Here is a 7,531-nt window from a genome sequence, read left to right on the forward strand (position 1 = left end):
ACAGGGGACAACAAAGAAAGAATATGAATCAGATGTTTTTTCTACCCCAAACAGCCAGCTTTTTCTGTCTACACACGTCATCCAGTACAGGCATGTATTGTTTCCTGTGTGTGACTTTTGCATGTGATGCAATCTAAAGTTTAGCACATGAAATCAGACTCAGCCTCAGCACAATGAGAACCTCTGCACAGAGAGAGAATCAAACATGGAGGGTCATAGAATGAAAATCTAAAGATAAAAAAAAAATGCTACAGTACCTCTTAGGAAGCACAATACTCAAAAAATAAATGAATCACTCCCTGAGCTTCTGGTTGTGTGACAGAACATGTGGCGCTGCTTTAGAGCTCAATGCAGCACTATGGGAAGACTCAACAAGTAACCATAATGGGTGGGATGTTTACAACCGACATTTTATTGGACCTGGCTCTTTTATGTGGCGCAAAGCCATAACAGACCGCCACTGAAGTCCTAAGCGAGCACACTGGTGGTGCCGAGATGGAGTTTAAAGGACAATTCCATCAGTTCATATTTCAGACGGTCTTACTTTCACGTGCCTTAATAATGAAATAGGTGGTTTTCTTTTGTTGCTAATCTATCTTATTTGCGATTCAGCCACTTAAGGCCATTTCACTTGAGCTCATATTAGAAAACTGGGCTCAATGGGCATTAATATTGGATGAAGTGGGAATATAATAATGTGAGTTCCCTTCACTGGAGGCGAACCACTCTTAGTGCTTTCTCCCGGGCTCTGCTGCAATATGTATGGAAGAATATTAATTACTGTCGAAGCTTTATGGTTATTATTATGATTTCACATTATGCAGCTTCCAGGGGCAATCGGTGGAGGGATGCTAAACATGCGAGAGCCACTTAAGATGATGAGGAGAGGAGGAAGAGGGTTAAAGAACAACTGGAGCTTTCTTAGACATGTTATCTTTCTTTCTTGCTTCCTCTGGTTGTCTCACTCTTCTGTTTCTGACTGTTTCTCTCTAACTCAGGGAATTTTTTTTTTTTTTTAAGGTTGTCCATTTTTTTCTGATTTCCTCCAAATTCTCCTCCTCTCCATTTCTATTCACTTGCTCTCCATCCCCTTTCAAGGAAACGTTCTCTTTCCTCCTCAACCTCTGCCTTCCACCCACCCTCTGTCTCCCTCCCTAACCCCCCCCCCCCCCCCCTCCCCCCCGCTACCCCCCCCCCCCTCCTTCCCATAGGCGCAGTGGATCAGAGGGTTTTAGGTGATAAATACCCTGGACCAAGAGCTCACCAGCCACCGATTCCTGCCACTTTACTGTGTCACATTGTGGCCGAGGCCTCATTAAAAAGGCATTAGCCTCCTCTTGGTCCCATGATGGAGGCCGTGTCTGGCTCAGTCACTGCCGCGGGGATCTATTTAAAAGTGGCGGCAGGAATGGATAAGGAAGAGAGAGATGGGGGAGAACGGAGAGAGAAAAAAGAGATGGCCATGTAATGAAAGGGAAGATATGGCTGGAGCGAGCGAGGGAGAGGCTTCAGTTGAATCATGTGTGAGGATGAAGTGAGGTCCGGGGGTCCAGAGAGGCGAAGGAGCAGGAAGCAGACATAACTAGCTGGAGTGGAGTCCACTTACTCGTCCCCAGCGAGATCATGTGCTTTCACAATTTAATTGATACCGGCCAATTAAAGACATCCAGGTTTCACCTTGAGGGGGTCAGGAGATGTGGATTCAGGGGTCAGGCAGGAGGATGAAGGGGGGGGGAGAGGCAATGGAGAGGAGCGAGGTGAAGAGAGCAGTGTGGAAACACAAGAGTAAGCGTTTGCAGCACATCATTAGTAAATAAGTAGTCTGGTGGTGACGACAAGAGAGGAAAACGTGGGAGAAGGAGAGAGGAGGAGGAAGGGGTTGACAGATATGAAGAAGGTTAGTTTAAGGGGGGTTTGGGATAAACGATGTAGAGAGGGCTTTTGAGCAAAACAGCAACATTTGAAGTGTTATATAACAGAGATTAAATCCGAAAGAATTCCTTATTTCCAAATAAATTCCTTCAAGAGGAAAAATGTGTGTCTTCTAAAGCGTGACATAACGTAAAATGAACGACCAGGAAGTTGCAGCTGAAGCTACAGAGTCCGCTACACGGCACTATAATTAGAATATTTGCTACATGTAGTTAAACCACTCAAGAAAAGTCAAAGACATGTTATATCAGGTGTTTTGAAAAGGCACTAGTAAAGAAATGCCTTTACCTTTCTCACAAACAGGGTGGGCAGTAATTCTCTAGAATACATCCCTAACTGTCCTTAACCTAGAGTTTTATAAAAGGAAAATGCAAGTAAATAATATTCATGTATAAAAGGAAAAACCAATGTGCCATGGCGGCAGGTGGCCAACATTTACGCTACATTTAACAGCTGGCAGGTGCTGTTTTCATTCCCTGATATCGGAGTGAAACAGTTAAGAAAAGCATGAAATGACAGCCATGTCGTTTGAGACTTATTTAGAAGTCTTCAGGTGTGCTGCATCAGAGACACACATGCATAGTTTACATTTCAATAGAACTAGCCTCTGCCCTCCTTACTGTGATGGAAGGATGAAAAATAAACAAATAGAGAGCTGTCAACTTCACTGTGTGTGTCCATCCACTGACAGGCGAATGAAGTGAAAAGGTGAAATTGTAGCAGCTCAATGAAAGGAAGGGTTGTTGTGTTTCTCAGGTGCAGAGGAGTGTATAGCTAATAAGCATATCTGGGGAATAGTCACAGAGAGACTTTTAACTAGTAGCCAGACAGGTGTACAGAGCCTGCTGGTCCAGGAGCAAGAGCCAGAAACAATGCAGATCAAAAGGCAGAGGTCAGATAAGACAGACTGGACGCAGGTGGAAGGAAGTGGCACATCCATTGTGATTTTTTTTTTATAGTGGAGTTTACTTTGACAGAAGGTTGTTGGGGGTTATTTCTCAGAAAAAGAAAGTGTTTGAATGAGAGAATCTGAAGTGAGCGACTGTGTTACACCGTGGCTGCTGTGCTGCGAGTGATTCAGAGGTAAGCCAGGCACGCTGAGTGGAAAAGAAAGATTCAACAATGCAAGACAGACAGGAAGATAAGAAGTTGTCTTGTAAATAAATTCAACATGTTGGACTCACTGAACTTTCAATCCTCTAAGGTGTTTTTTGCTCTCTAAGGCAGTTCGTTTTCCTTGTTCTCCCTCAACGATATAATGTCTTGTTTTTATGTTTGGGCCACTTAATGAATCTTCAAACATTTGTGCTTATTGTTTTTCCTGATATGGTCATTAAAAGGCAAAAACAACAAACAAAAGACAAATTACATTTACTCTGCAGTCTGAGTACTGTGGATCGTCCTTGAGAGAACTATCTTCAGCAAATCACATCTGTTGTTTACATAGCTGCATTTGTATTATAAAGTAAAAGTTCTATTACAGTAAAAAATGAAACTACAGCTATTCCTGCTCTTTTTTTTTTTTTTAACAACCCCCGCAAACTGTCATGTCCTCTGAAAGAACTTCTATAGCTCATCCTCCTGGCGCTATAAACTTTGCGTCCCTCACTCATAACTTTGTTTCTGACTTTATATTTTTAACTTTAAATATCAAGTTCTTCTTCAGATTTTTAAGTTAGATCAGTTCACGCAGTCTTTGGGGCCCATATTGATCGAGCCTTGTCATGGCAAGTACTGAAAATGTTGGGCGTGAACTCTGGGGGTGAAGTTGAATATGAAGTAGAAGTTTTAAAGTTTTTTTAAACGTTAACTGTTAAAAAGATTGGAGGGCGAACAAAGTTAAGAATCTCCTATCTAAGCCTAAGGGACCACCAGGGCCGGCAGGTCTCTCAAACACAACACTTAATTTAACACTGACTTTCACTTTTTTTACAGAAGCAATGTTCAGTTAAGAAAGTTAGATGAAGTAAGAAGAAAAATTCATCCAAACAATAAAGGTATGAAAAGGAAAAAGTTGACAATTACAGAACAATATTAGTGTGCGTCAAATTCCTATGACTTATAATTGAATGCCCACACACAGACAATTTTGCAATTATGCTCAGTTTAAAAACAAAATAGGGATAAAATAGGTCATAGAAAATCAGCAGACATTCTCCACAGGCAAGAAACACAATAAAAAAACTAAATACATGCTTAATTATAGATAATGTAATATTAAAAATAACCCTGTCCCTGCTGACTGAATCATTTTAGACAACAGCAACAACAGGAGAACTTTTAAGTGTCGAGACAAAAAGAGACAAAAGCCCTAAAAACGAACTTTATATTTGACCAAGTAACAAAAACAAGCTAGCTGTAGGAAGACAGACAATAAAATACAATTTGACTTACCTGTCCTTCTCTTCTGCCTTCAAGGTGTGGAGCTGCTTGTTGTCCTTGTTGCGCTTGTTGCTGCCCAGCTCTCATGTTCCCATGGCAACGACAGGGACGAATTAAGCTCAGCCGTTTTTTTTTTTAATGCATAAAAAAATCTTATATAGAATCATTGTTGGGGGGTTTTGCGGTCAGATAACTAATTTCAAACTCACATTCGTCTTGTTTTCGAGGGTTTTGTCCTGTTACTGTGACGCAGTTGTGCAGCAACATGTTTTTGTTTTTTTTTATGTTGCATTTCTTTAAATCAACTTCACCTGGCCGTCTCCCGCCAAGCTGAACGCGATTGCGCCCTTTTTGACCACATAGGCTGCCATACATGTGACAGCAGCAGCAGACAGGTGTGTTGTTGAGAAATGAATAGACACAGAATTGAACAGACATAGAATTTCTACACTGCCGAATTTTGCATCCACACTTTAATTTCCTCGACAGTCACTTTATAGTGGATCTGCTACTAGAAATAACATTTATTCTGTTTTTAGAAACAATTCTCTGCAGTTATGCATTCCTAAAATTACCTTAAATGTTATCAATTTGAACTTTGTACTGATTTTAACAAATTGAGGATTTTATATTTTTAATACACATGACTAGTTTAATCATCCTTCTCATCCCCTCACATCTTAAGATCCTATCTTTACAGATTCTAGAGACTAATGCACCTACATAAGGTTGATATAAATAATGGATTCAGCCTGTCCTCATACAACTGTAGTTACCTTAATATACCTGAAGTAAATAAAGTGAAAGAGGAAGCTATATGAGGTTACCTCAAGAGACTAGTGGATTTTTTAATCAGCTTAATTTCCAAAAAGAACTCTCAAAGTACAAACTGAACTTTAGCATAACTTATTTGTGTGGTCATTCAGATTGTTTTGAACTTGTTAAACTTTTCACAGTAAAACAAGGGTATACAAACTCTAAGCATCTAGAGGAAGTTGCTGAAATAGCTGGACAGTAATGAGTCGACAGGAACGCAGACATTTTGCTGATGCATGTAAAACTTTCTAATCTAATTAATAATAAAATTCGCCCCCATCCTTCCATATCCCCTCTTGTTATAAAACACTACTTAATTCATGCTCGGAGGGCGTTGAGTTCCCACGAGGACGCTCTTACAACAAACCTTCTCAAAAAAAAAAAAAAAAAGGTCAAAGAAAGTTGAAAGGCCATCAGTCCACGACCTTATTCCCTCACAGATGATTTACTCTCTGTGTTTGTGTGCAGGCACTAGTCCAGGGATATTTGTGAGGTGAACTGGGACAGGGAGACGGATCGTGACAACAAGGTCAGGTCGGTTGTTTATTATTATTATAAATGGCCTGGGGTCGTGGAAAGGAAACCTCATATTGGGGTTAATGAAATGAGACACTGATGGAAAACCTATGCAGTTAATGCATGCATGGATTTTTGCATGTACTGTAGGTGTGTTGGAGCAGTTTCACATTTTTCCCTCTCACTATTTGTTATTTGAATTGAGGTTTTATATGAGATGATGTGTCACTTATTTGTAAAACATTATTGGTATTAAGATCTTTATATATGTATTCATCTGTTTCGTTGAAATAAATAACCTGCATCCAAAGATAATTGCGGCTGTGACTTAGTGGTAGAGTCTTCCGTCTCTCAACCGGAACATTGGGGTTCGATCCCCAGCTCCTGCAGCCACATGTCCAATGTATCCTTGGGCAAGACGCTTTACCCCAAGTCGCTCCAGCTGCTTCATCTGCGGTGTATAAATGTGTATGAATGGGATTAGTTACCACTGATGGACACTTTACATTTAGCCTCTGCCATCGTTGTGTGAATAGGTGTGAATGGGTATACAATGACTATAAAGAGTCTGTCTATCTATACAAGCTCAAGTCCATTTATCCTTTACTTGCAGAGTTCAAAAAAGCTGAAAGGACTTCCATCTGTCTTTATTCATGTCATGTGTGTCAACGTTGCAAAGCTATACCGCTTTCTAGGTACAGATATTTGGACTCCATGGCTGTAGTCATGGTTATAGGAAATCATTTTGTAATGCATTACAGGTCAGAAACAATAAGGACATAGATAAGAACAACTTTTGGGTTGCCAACTCATTGGTCCCAGGATGTAAGCCATATGATGCAACAAATTAGGAAATGCTCTTATTCGCTCTCTTGCTTAGGTTAAGATGATAAAATGAATCCCACGCTCATGTCTGCTCAGTGAATATAAAGATAACTCAAGCTGTCTGTTTAGGTTTAAGTGCAGGAAGCAGGCGGTAAGCTGCAAAATCCACATAACAGCACCTCTAAAGCTCATTAGTCAACATGGGTTATCTTCTTTTCCTTATCTGGAACTGAAGTATTACAAATATACACGTGTCATTTCAAAGATTCTCAAGTATTCTACTGTTAGATTAATTTAGGTTCTGTTGATCTATTTGTCAGACTGGCTCTGAGGCAGGTATCACTATATGAGTTGATAATTATCTAATGTGTCTGATTATTATGTGACAAAATGAATGTGATGAGATAAATGCTGGAAGTAGTCTGATTTCCTGGAGTCTTGTCATTAACTACGGTTATAGGCAACCAGCAGAGACAGCAGGAAGTGACTGCAGCTGGCTTGTCTGGCACTGTCTGGATATTTCTCCAGTTCTGTTTTTTTAATCGGTGCATGTTTTTTGTCCAATCTTGTCTCTGCAGAAAAGCCAATCATTGTAATTCTGTGAATGATGGAGTATCCTTTCAAATTCACAAAATAATGATGATTGTACAGACTCTATCATCGTCGCTATTACTTCACATGACGCTAGAAAAAAAAGACCAACAAGAGGAAACCATTTGATGATTAATCATCGTAAGTGTTCAAGTTATCCTGTGGCATCATTTTATTGTTTTACCTGGGGGAGGAGATCATTAACCAACAATCCTCTAATAGAAAGTTAAGAAATGTATCTTCGTGAGAATAAGGGCATCCAGAGCGAATCCCTTTTTATAACTTCAAATGAAACGGAGCATTTTTTGATTTGTTAATTATCAAATTATATGTGCACCATGTAGGGTTTTTGTTGAAACTTTTAGACTGATGTAGAAAAAGGCAACAAAAACTTTAATATTAGACGACTTTATACTGTGTGGAGAGAGTCAAATCTGTCAACACAACCATGAACTCTTAAGGCTAAAAA

Source organism: Labrus bergylta, chromosome 19, assembly GCF_963930695.1.
Source record: "Labrus bergylta chromosome 19, fLabBer1.1, whole genome shotgun sequence".
NCBI classification, from domain to species: Eukaryota; Metazoa; Chordata; class Actinopteri; order Labriformes; family Labridae; genus Labrus; species Labrus bergylta.